This window comes from Cryptomeria japonica, chromosome 6 (genome assembly GCF_030272615.1).
Source record: "Cryptomeria japonica chromosome 6, Sugi_1.0, whole genome shotgun sequence".
Classification (NCBI taxonomy): Eukaryota; Viridiplantae; Streptophyta; class Pinopsida; order Cupressales; family Cupressaceae; genus Cryptomeria; species Cryptomeria japonica.
In genome coordinates this window covers 335860458-335873470 of record NC_081410.1, presented here as the reverse complement: position 1 = coordinate 335873470, position 13013 = coordinate 335860458, and positions in this window count along the sequence as shown.

Genomic DNA, 13013 nt, shown 5'->3' with positions numbered 1-13013 from the left:
AAAAATGCTAAACTCCTACTAACTTTTTCAAAACAAGCATAATCTCCAAGAAAGGAGAGTGGGTGATTACTCACTAAGTTTCCAAATTCTTGCCTAAGAAGGCCTCTCACACACTTCCCAACCCCTTGGGTGAGGTGTGAGTTCCCATTGGTTGCCCTTCCCAAACTCTTACACATTACCAAAATTGGAAAGGGAAAAGGTGGAAGAAGATGGGGAAGAGAGTTTAACTTCTAAAAGGAAGGTTCTCTATCCTAGGAAGAACTTCCTAAGTTGAATTTTCGTGCATCTTGAAAACACCACTTTTCGAAGTGACTACTTAGTCACATGGGAGAAGTCACATGTTGCAAAATGCCCCTAACCCATAGGTATACCCTTTGGACCCTTGGAAAAGCCTAAAAACTTACCCTAGGAGTCCATTAAACCCTTTGGAAACCCCACTGAAGTTTACCTACGGGTCAAGCTTGAGTTGACCACTCCCATGACTCCCTACCCAAGACAAATTTGGGACCACACTCATGTTTTTGAATGGCTTTGGTAGAAACAAAACTCCCTCCAAGAGACAAGTCAAAATCAATGACACTTAATCAGCACATGTGTCAAGTGACACAACAAAATACAATATAAAAATCACACATGGAAAATTGGTCTCTTGAAGGATTACAAAATTACATATAAATTAAATTTTACACTCAAGCATTATACACATCACAAATAAAATACATTACAAGGGAGGGGTTGTTGTCTCTCCAAATAGACAACTCCCGGCTTAACAAACACACATTGGTCTAGGCTTGGTTCTCCATTAAATTCCATGGTCACATGGATAATTTTCCTGCGCATCTCAATTAGCACATTAGTAACTCCAAATAATCACAATTATACATAATCAAATACATGGATTCCATTGCACATCAAACACTCATACATTTGACAACAATAATTCAATATCTCATTTGTTTCAAATTCAATTTCACATATGCAATTAACATAATTTCCCAAAAATGAACCATTCATAAATATGCATCATTTTCTATCATCAAAATGAAATCCTGCAATTTTCCAATAACGACATTCACCATCATAATGTAATTCTATTCTAGTAACAAATCTAAAGTTTCATAATCATCGTGCATGAAATAAAACATCAACAAATGTCAGTGTGATCCAAATCATGGAATCATATAAGTTCTAAGTCCATAATGCATAAAATAAAGCAACCATAATAGTCTCAATATGCAAATAACTGAAAATGTCAAACTGAATCGGGGTAGGGCCTCACAGCCAAGCCTCTGGTGCCATAACATAGTCTTATCTGCAAGTAAATTTTCTTCAAAAGAAAGAGAACCCTTAGGTACCCAAAAGCCATTTCCATTTGCTGAAGGTGAAACCCTCAAATCTTCCATAGATTTACCTTTTACATAAGTGTTATTACACACAACAGTGTATGCATCTATTTTATACAACGTGTCAAACTTGACACCTCTAACAATTACCATAGCACCCTTAATCACTTTACATTCTGCTTAAGAAAATACTACCTGCACACCAACATCTATCCGTTTGCTCATAGATAATAGATTTAGTTTTAAACCAAGGATATTCAGCACATCATTAATCCTTTTTATTCTACCATCAGAAAACTTGATTCAAATTTTACCTCTACTAACAATGTCTAAATGTGAATCATCAGCCACGTACACCTTACTGTTCGGTGTGGAGCCTGATCAGTCTCCAAGTGGGAGATTGTTGAAATGTGGTGACTGATCAACAAAGTACTGTACACTTAGTACGTATCCTCACCGGGGTTCGGGGCCAAGCCGACGGCCCCAGAGAAAAATGGGGGTTCGGGGGCGGGAGCCCCTGAGAAATTTTTTTTGTCAATTTTTTGTTGATGAAAACCGACATTGTAATAAAACCCTAAAAAGGCCAACTTTGTTTGTTGCCCTAAAAATGCATGTTATAAGCGGCTAGGATGCTTAAGGCATTGGAAGGTTGATGTACTATTTTTGTTGGATAATAAGAAAGATTGGACGACTGTGTATGTAATGCCCCGCAAGGAAACCCCGAAGGGATAAGCCAAAACACAAGAATAGAGTGCAATAATTTTTTTTTTTAAAGTTAAATGCAACATTAAGATACAACGAGATATCAAAATTCAGATTACATAGCGGAAGACAACAATTAAACCTACAAAGTTTCCCAACGAGATTGCTTAAATTTCACAATTCACTTAACTCACACAATTAATCCAATAAGCTGATTATCTTAATAACGAGATAATTCTTAATCAGGATAATTTCTTTCAAAAGATGGAAATATAAATCACAAGCAAAGATTCATCCATTAAGATCTATTCATACTTTACATTTAAGCTTTTCATTAAAATACAAGCCATACATCTAATATTCTAACACACTAGAATTTCATCATAAACATATGAGATCTTTTCAAGCATACTTAACTTCCTTAACAACAACTGAATATATTCCATTACTCTAAGTTATATTCTTTCATATTCCAATTTATTGCATTTAAAAGATGATTGCATACATGCATCTACGATAAATCTCATCTAAACCACTTATGCATTCGATCAAAAGGCATTCAAGGAAGAACTGCATATAAGCATTTAAAGTTAATTCCATCTTATCCACTTATACATTCTAACATAAGCTATTCATACATGATAAAGTTGAATAAGGGAAACATAAGAGAATAAAATCACATAACACAATAATGATCTCGAAGTTCACCCCTAAAGGGCTACATCTCTGGGTCTGCTCAATTGCAAGACCCCTCTGATAATTAATAAAGTTAAGAATACAAGAGGTTACACCATAACAATTTGGTCATGAAGGCGAAACATAAACAATATACAAGTGACCGCATCGGTCAATTAATACATAAACGATCCCAGAAAAGGAAAGGATCCAGCTAAACATAATCAAAGCTACTACAAAGGTCCAGGAGAGCATCCCCAAAACTGAGTCATCACCACCCAAGGTCTAACATGAAACCCGATACTCACAAGGGCATAAAAAATAGGACGACCCACAAACGTGCTCCTAACAGGACAAAATGACAACACACTAGCGAACGTAGGGACAAGTGTCATCACACAATCTGGTATGGTTACCATGGCAGGTCTTCATAGGTCCCGGCCCCATACACTGGGTTACCCTGGCAACCTAATCCGAGCCTCCGGCCCATCCAAGCCTCATGTGGACCCACACATCCTCTCGTGAAGACAAGGATGATGGTTTGCCATTTCAGGCCTTCTCACAGCATGTCGAGTCTATGTTAGCACTCGTCCCATGTGTGAGGCACAATTATCTTACTTAGAGATTACATTCTAATCTACTGTTAGGTTATCACTTAATAGACTCACTTTCGACGGGTTACCCAGCAGCCACTTTGGGTGCGGCCCCCAATCGAAAGCCACTTTCCCATACGACACTAGACTAAACTCGGACGAACTCAAAAACCAAGGAATACACATGGTCAGACGAATGGAGTTCAAGAAGGAGAAAACAACCATCTGGTCAAACATGAATCATCATTCGACACCCACACAAAGGATATGACCAAATACGACACTACCACAAAACAACAGTCAACTCAGAACCGAGGACTGAAACAGGTACCCCAAGCCAATCCATACGATAGGGACCTATCAAACAAAGAACGACTTGCCATTACATAAGCAAAAGCGAATACAGAAATTAAACTCGCATAGGTAATATTCAGTAGATACAATCTTTTCCGAATTAATCTAAACATTAAAAGTCGATCAAGTTTTCTACATGATCTATGTTTCCAAAAATACGCTAACAGGAAATCATCATTGCAAGGTGAATACAATATCACAATTTGCAATAGTACCATTGTCTATTTCTCAAGCAGAGGAAAAATATAAATTAACCATTCATTTTACTAAATGAGATTATCAGTAACTAAACAATTTTCCCAAATGATACTTAATTAAATTTCCAAAAGCACATCATGTAAATTCATAATGCCAAGGGTTAAATATTCATTTCTAACATTTCCAGATGGCCTATATCATTAAAATCTTCAAACAATATATATTCTTGAATAAAGTAAGGTTTATCTCGAAAAATTTTCCAATATAAACAATATTTCATCTTCCCAAAATATACACAATTAATATTAAAGCTTGCATAATAATCCAATTAAGTATTAATCAACATATATACATTTATTCCCATTGATAAATATATATTAATATTAATTAATAATTAATTAAACACTTTATAAAAAAAAACTTTTAAAACTAATAAATTTATTTCTTAATTTTTATTTTTTTTAACTAAACAAAAAAAAAAAAAAAATACAAATTAAAAAAAAGGAGGGGGTGGGGGTTCCCACGTGGACCCCACGTGGTCCCCATGGGAAGCTCACGCAGCCCCCAAAGGGGAAGCGCTGCTTCCCAAGGGAGCACACAACATTCCCCAAAGGGAGCGCTGCTGTTCCCAAAGGGAAGCACATAGCACCCCTTGGGGTGCGCTGCTATCCCAATGGGATACGCAGCTCCCCAAAATATAAACAATTTTTTTTTTATATATTAAATTTTTTTTTTTTTTTAAAACAGTCACTGCTACAAAACAACACAGTTTCCAGCCAATCTCAGCAAAGACCAAAATAACTAAATTTTTATTTTATTCTCCATTTATAATTTCAAAGTAAACCCAGATTCTCTTAAACCAACAGCATATTTGCTAAAAAGATTTATTAACTTCCATATATCCAACCACAGACATAAATCTCTGATTTAAGGCATGAAACTGAAGGTATTCATATGGGACTTAATTTTTATTTTATTGAAAAACAACATAGAAATTTCCAGAATATGAGAGGTTTTCAAAATTGAAAGGATAATTCTTTTGGGCATAAGAAAGCTCATTTTCCATGCAAGGATGCAAACAATAAACCAATACCAACTAATTCCACAATGATTCATAACCTTGAGGCAATCAATGGAGAAATTAAAACCAAATAGCATGAAGAACATCCAATGCCCATTTTTTTAAATTTAAACAATAACTAACTGATAACCAGAATTCCTACCTCAGTAAGCATTCTTGGAAGCGATCTGATGAAGAGCGCCAACCTACAGCTCAAGAAATCCTTCTCCTTCCAAAACCCCCAAATTTCATCCCAAAAATATTTTTCCAACAAAACATTTTTCCAAAAATATCCATCCTCCAAAATTTTCCAAAAGTCTAGGTTATAAGGAAGAGTTGACCAAAATTTCATTTTTTTTGGAATTAAAATTTTTATTTAAAATAATTCCCAAAAATTACTATTTTCCAACTATATCAACAAATTAAATTGTTTTTCAATTCAAAATTGATTTTCTCACTCACTGAAATTTAACCTTCTATTTCAAAAATGCCAAAAGATTAAATTAATTCTATTGCAATTAAATTTAAATCTTTCTTTTTCAACAGCATATACAAAATGCATTTAATATTCAAAATCAACCATTTAATTGAACTTACTCCCAACTTAAGACAAGCAATCCAATATCAACAATAATCGCATAACGAAATCTCGATTAATTTAGTCCATTAATCTTTAATGCACAAACACATATTTAATCAAATTAAATACTAAGGACTAATTAATCAATTTAACCATACACACCAAACACGCAAACCAAGAAGGTCAACCAGACAGACAACTCGCAAACCCAAATAAAAAGGGAATACCAACGACGACTGACGATGCTCACTTGAGCACGACTATGGTCAACTAGGGTCTTACGACCACCTAATCCAACTCTAAGGATTAAAGAGGTACACTCAAACCTGCAATTCCAGGTGAAGACGAACCTCACACTCATACGGCGTTGTACCTGAAATCTCCTGCAACCAAGAGTCATACATGCATACATATATAAACTTAATGAAAGCATTAGCCCGATATTAATACCATGAAATAGGAACACTAAACAACTTGCATACAACTAGTGCAAAACCACATCAACAGCTATGCATTAAATCAAACATCTGACTATAACATTATATTAAGATAAACTGATCAAGATTAAACCGAGATTAGAAATTGATTAGGGCAGGGGTACTACATTCTCCCCCCCTAGGTTCTGACTTACTCCTGGAAGTCGTAAGGCTAGATGGAGAACATGTCATATGCCTCAGCCCTGAAACTCATTCAACAAAGATCAAATTGCACATAGAAATCTTTCCATAAATAAATGAAATATTATTGCAAAATCCTTTACAAACGCCATTATCCATTAGCAAGATACATCTAAAACCATACATTCCTTAAAATATTCTAGGAATTATCCACAATCATAGCAGAGAAACAAGAATTCTCTCCCTTTCATTACACCAAATTAAAGCATTACAAAGAGGTAAACAACAATTACCATAATCATCTACCAAAAAAGACAAGAAACATGCCATCATGATCAATTTCTTTTACCAATCCATCTTTATCATAAAATTTTATTGAATAGAACTAGCTTTAAATATCAATTTCTACAACCAAATTAACTTTCATGAAATAAGAGCAACATAAATAACTCAATTGTTTACACTTGCTAGGAATATAAAAACCTTTTCAAAGACAAGTTAACACAATTTACTCCATGATACAAATAATAACTATCCACATAACTAGAATGCATAACTCAAAAGGCCACATGTGAGCATGTCTAATGCTTGGTCAAAGGTAACATGCATGATCAGCATCTCTATGCCTGATCTCAGAACAACAATATGATCATAAATATCCAATATCTCACTCAAAGGCTCGATGGTGCTAGGCACACCATAGTGGTGCTACCTTCCATACAAGACCTTTGTGAATATCCCTTGTTGAGCAAGGTGGTTATCCTCCAAGAGATAGTCACCACACATAGGTAGGTAGTGGATCCTAGTTGCATCACAGCCTCACATACCCCCATCCTCAAGGTTCCTTATGACCACTTCCTCGTACACACTCTACCAAATCCATGTCATACGTCTTTGGAGAGGAATTTCACATTTCAACACAAGACCAACATATGAAAACAATAAGGATAAGCCAGTTTAGCCACCAAAGTACAGATGAATAAAGATAATAAATCATCAATTCCAATAGTAAGGCAAGAAAATAATCCGGAATTGCAACACCAAGTCAAAAGTAAAAAAGATCACAAGATCGTGGCTAAACCTTCAAAGTCAAAGTAAAATAAATTGTTGATCCCCAAATAAATATAAAGAATATCACAACTGCACATAACATCACTATGTGACTAGCATCTAGCCACCAACGAGGAAGGAAGGAACAACTAACTAGCTATTGCACTAGCTCATCATGTGGTGCGTCATAGTCACACTACCCACATGGCATGGCGGTGTGCACCTCGACATCACCCCACATCACGTTGTCACGCGGCATGGCAATACCCCAAGCGGAGAAAACACGCAATGGGCGTATCCCGTATGGTAGTGTACCTCACAGAAAAAGCACGCGCAGGTCACATCCCGCATAGCGACGTATCTAGAAGGATACTCGCTGTAAGTCAGAGGTATACATGACTAGGGTCCACCCACATGCCCACCAACACGTACTAACTAGCAGCACATCTGAATAAACCTACCTTTCATGAAGACAAGGCAAAGGATCCTCCAAATCACACCATCACTATACACAAGAATCATCATCGAAATGCTCAAATAAAGGAAGGGAATAGGCTGTCACATATAAACCTATAAATAGATTCATCAAAAGGGAAAGTATTGAGTACACCTTTGATACAGTTTAATAGTACAACTATATCATTCCTTGAAGTAGAGAAGCTAAAGTCGCTTCGTGCCGATATTACTCGTACGCCAATCCATACTATTCAAGGAATGGTTACTTCGAATACTACCCCTTAACATACTGAGTTACCCACAACCCAAGGTTTGGTGCTCAGTAGGGAAACAAATAAGCAACATCACATAAACAGTATGGTTTCCCATACTCATAAGCAACATATCCTCCATGGTTGATTACTTCACCAATCCATGGGCACATATAATAAGCACGGGTTTCTTACAATACACACGAAAACACCAGTACTGGTTTAGTCACATTTACGGGGAGTACTTTTCAGTACGCTAACATCTATTCAAGGAAGATTTTAATTATGCTTTCTATATAAATGACTGAATCAAGTTTACTCTAGATTTAGGTACTGAAATTATTAACAATTCACAATTATATAAGGAAATAACATCATTCCTATATCTTTATCAAATTTCACTAAGCATTCATAACTAAATTACTAGCTATGCAAATTCTTTTCTAAAGCTTAAGACTTTCATCTTTCCATAAGAAGCCCAAAAGCAAACATACAATTTCACATGTTTTATAAACATTCTATTTAAATCAATGCATTCTTTAATACCATTTCTAAAAATCTTATGATTAGGAAAAGAGAAGGGAAAGAGAGTTTGATAATCAAACTGTTTCTTACAAAGACACAAGATCAATCAAGGTCACACTACATCATAAAATTTCTCACTATAAGCCTATCATTTTAATTACACGGTTTTCATTTCACTACTGTTTGGAAGGATGACAATCAGCCTAACAAAACACTTCCAATAATTATGGTTGCAACAGGAGGTTCTAGTTTTCCAAACAAAACAGAGATCAAGATAGGCAATCTTTTCGATAATACCAGACCTCTTGAGAACACTCTCTTATACTTAATACAATACAGACACATGTCACAATTTGCAACCTATTATAGAAATCACATTATGATCAAAAGATAAGCAAGGAGCTATCACCCAATTAAAACATATTAATGCATACACATCAAACAAGCTTTTCATTCACACTTTCTAAACACATTAAGGTAATTACATATACCCAAAAATGAGTTCAATGGAGCATTTGCTAAAATAAATTTTCAATCAAACTGGTTTAATGAAACACATAAAACAATCTTTCGGGAAACACATTAATACTCTCTCGAAGCTACAATAACATGCTCCTTTTAATACTTCTTCTACAAACCAAGCAGTTCCACATAATTCAACTATTCACATAGTAATGCACCTTACTAAGATAGAATTTAATTATGCTACTCCCACAAAATACACATGGAGAATTCTTTAAACGTACACATACAATTTTCTCCCAATAACCAAAATAAATTTTTAAACCCATAGCCCTTTAATAATCTAAAAACATAAGCGTCATAAGGCTCACACAAGGGTTCAAGAAGTCACACCCTTTTCTCTCTCGCAAACAAGAAAACTCGAATCAAAGATAATTACACATATCCTAATCATTTTAATTCCTAGAGAGAGAGAGAGAGGAATGGTGATGATCATTTAATTTTCTACAAAATAAGCATTCAATAATTGCCATACTAGTCCTTCAAGTGGACAACACTAAGCTAGATCATAATCTTAAACAAGCATGATACGCACTTTCAGATTCAAGACAAGCACTGACCAACCCAGATGGATTAGTCTAAAGAGTACAAAACTCAATAAGGAAGGTTCATATGACTCTCTTTTAGAATAAGAGTATTCGTAGACCAATACATCAATAGGCAAACAAAGCACATATAAACACTCAAACACCAACATCAAGAAGGTGAAAACAAGGTGTGAACACACACACGTTACACACAAGTTAAGGTCTGCTCAATCACTCACATGCAAAAGGAGGACAAGCATACACATAAGGTCAATACACCTCACACCAATAGAGGGCACACGCAACACCAGAGATCCCAGTGTTTGCAACATGGGCTCTGATACCAAATGTAATGCCCCGCCAGGAAACCCCGAAGGGATAAGCCAAAACACAAGAATAGAGTGCAATAATTTTTTTTTTTAAAGTTAAATGCAACATTAAGATACAACGAGATATCAAAATTCAGATTACATAGTGGAAGACAACAATTAAACCTACAGAGTTTCCCAATGAGATTGCTTAAATTTCACAATTCACTTAACTCACACAATTAATCCAATAAGCTGATTATCTTAATAACGAGATAATTCTTAATCAGGATAATTTCTTTCAAAAGATGGAAATATAAATCACAAGCAAAGATTCATCCATTAAGATCTATTCATACTTTACATTTAAGCTTTTCATTAAAATACAAGCCATACATCTAATATTCTAACACACTAGAATTTCATCATAAACATATGAGATCTTTTCAAGCATACTTAATTTCCTTAACAACAACTGAATATATTCCGTTACTCTAAGTTATATTCTTTCATATTCTAATTTATTGCATTTAAAAGATGATTGCATACATGCATCTACGATAAATCTCATCTAAACCACGTATGCATTCGATCAAAAGGCATTCAAGGAAGAACTGCATATAAGCATTTAAAGTTAATTCCATCTTATCCACTTATACATTCTAACATAAGCTATTCATACATGATAAAGTTGAATAAGGGAAACATAAGAGAATAACATCACATAACACCATAATGATCTCGGAGTTCACCCCTAAAGGGCTACATCTCCGGGTCTGCTCAACTGCAAGACCCCTCTGATAATTAATAAAGTTAAGAATACAAGAGGTTACACCATAACAATCTGGTCATCAAGGCGAAACATAAACAATATACAAGTGACCGCATTGGTCAATTAATACATAAACGATCCCAGAAAAGAAAAGGATCCAGCTGAACATAATCAAAGCTACTACAAAGGTCTAGGAGAGCATCCCCAAAACTGAGTCATCACCACCCAAGGTCTAACATGAAACCCGATACTCACAAGGGCATAGACAATAGGACGACCCACAAACGTGCTCCTAACAGGACAAAATGACAACACAGTAGCGAACGTAGGGACAAGTGTCATCACACAACCTAGTATGGTTACCATGGCAGGTCTTCATAGGTCCCGACCCCATACACTGGGTTACCCTGGCAACCTAATCCAAGCCTCCGGCCCATCCAAGCCTCATGTGGACCCACACATCCTCTCATGAAGACAAGGATGATGGTTTGCCATTTCAGGCCTTCTCACAGCATGTCGAGTCTGTGTTAGCACTCGTCCCATGTGTGAGGCACAATTATCTTACTTAGAGATTACATTCCAATCTACTATTAGGTTATCACTTAATAGACTCACTTTCGACGGGTTACCCAGCAGCCACTTTGGGCGTGGCCCCCAATCGAAAGCCACTTTCCCATACGACACTAGACTAAACTTGGACGAACTCAAAAACCAAGGAATACACATGGTCAGACGAACGGAGTTAAAGAAGGAGGAAACAACCATCTGGTCAAACATGAATCATCATTCGACACCCACACAAAGGATATGACCAAATACGACACTACCACAAAACAACAGTCAACTCGGAACCGAGGACTGAAACAGGTACCCCAAGTCAATCCATACGACAGGGACCTATCAAACAAAGCACGACTTGCCATTACATAAGCAAAAGCGAATATAGAAATTAAACTCGCATAGGTAATATTCAGCAGATACAATCTTTTCCGAATTAATCTAAACATTAAAAGTCGATCAAGTTTTCTACATGATCTATGTTTCCAAAAATACGCTAGCAGGAAATCATCATTGCAAGGTGAATACAATATCACAATTTGCAATAGTACCATTGTCTATTTCTCAAGCAGAGGAAAAATATAAATTAACCATTCATTTTACTAAATGAGATTATCAGTAACTAAACAATTTTCCCAAATGATACTTAATTAAATTTCCAAAAGCACATCGTGTAAATTCATAATGCCAAGGGTTAAATATTCATTTCTAACATTTCCAAATGGCCTATATCATTAAAATCTTCAAACAATATATATTCTTGAATAAAGTAAGCTTTATCTCAAAAAAATTTCCAATATAAACAATATTTCATCTTCCCAAAATATACACAATTAATATTAAATCTTGCATAATAATCCAATTAAGTATTAATCAACATATATACATTTATTCCCATTGATAAATATATATTAATATTAATTAATAATTAATTAAACACTTTATAAAAAAAAACTTTTAAAACTAATAAATTTATTTCTTAATTTTTATTTTTTTTAACTAAACAAAAATAATAAAAAAAAATACAAATTAAAAAAAAGGAGGGGGTGGGGGTTTCCACGTGGACCCCACGTGGTCCCCATGGGAAGCTCACGCAGCCCCAAAAGGGGAAGCGCTGCTTCCCAAGGGAGCATGCAGCATTCCCCAAAGGGAGCGCTGCTGTTACCAAAGGGAAGCACGCAGCACCCCTTGGGGTGCGCTGCTATCCCAATGGGATACGCAGCTCCCCAAAATATAAACAATTTTTTTTTTATATATTAAATTTATAAAAAAAAAAAAAAAACAGTCACTGCTAAAAAAAAACACAGTTTCCAGCCAGTCTCAGCAGAGACCAAAATAACTAAATTTTTATTTTATTCTCCATTTATAGTTTCAAAGAAAACCCAGATTCTCTTAAACCAACAACATATTTGGTACAAAGATTTATTAACTTCCATATATCCAACCACAGACATAAATCTCTGATTTAAGGCATGAAACTGAAGGTATTCATATGGGACTTAATTTTTATTTTATTGAAAAACAACATAGAAATTTCCAGAATATGAGAGGTTTTCAAAATTGAAAGGATAATTCTTTTGGGCATAAGAAAGCTCATTTTCCATGGAAGGATGCAAACAATTAACCAATACCAACTAATTCCACAATGATTTCATAACCTTGAGGCAATCAATGGAGAAGTTAAAACCAAATAGCATGAAGAACATCCAATGCCCATTTTTTAAAATTTAAACAATAACTAACTGATAACCAGAATTCCTACCTTAGTAAGCATTCCTGGAAGGGATCTGATGAAGAGCCCCAACCTATAGCTCAAGAAATCCTTCTCCTTCCAAAACCCCCAAATTTCATCCCAAAAATATTTTTCCAAAAATATCCATCTTCCAAAATTTTCCAAAAGTCTAGGTTATAAGGAAGAGTTG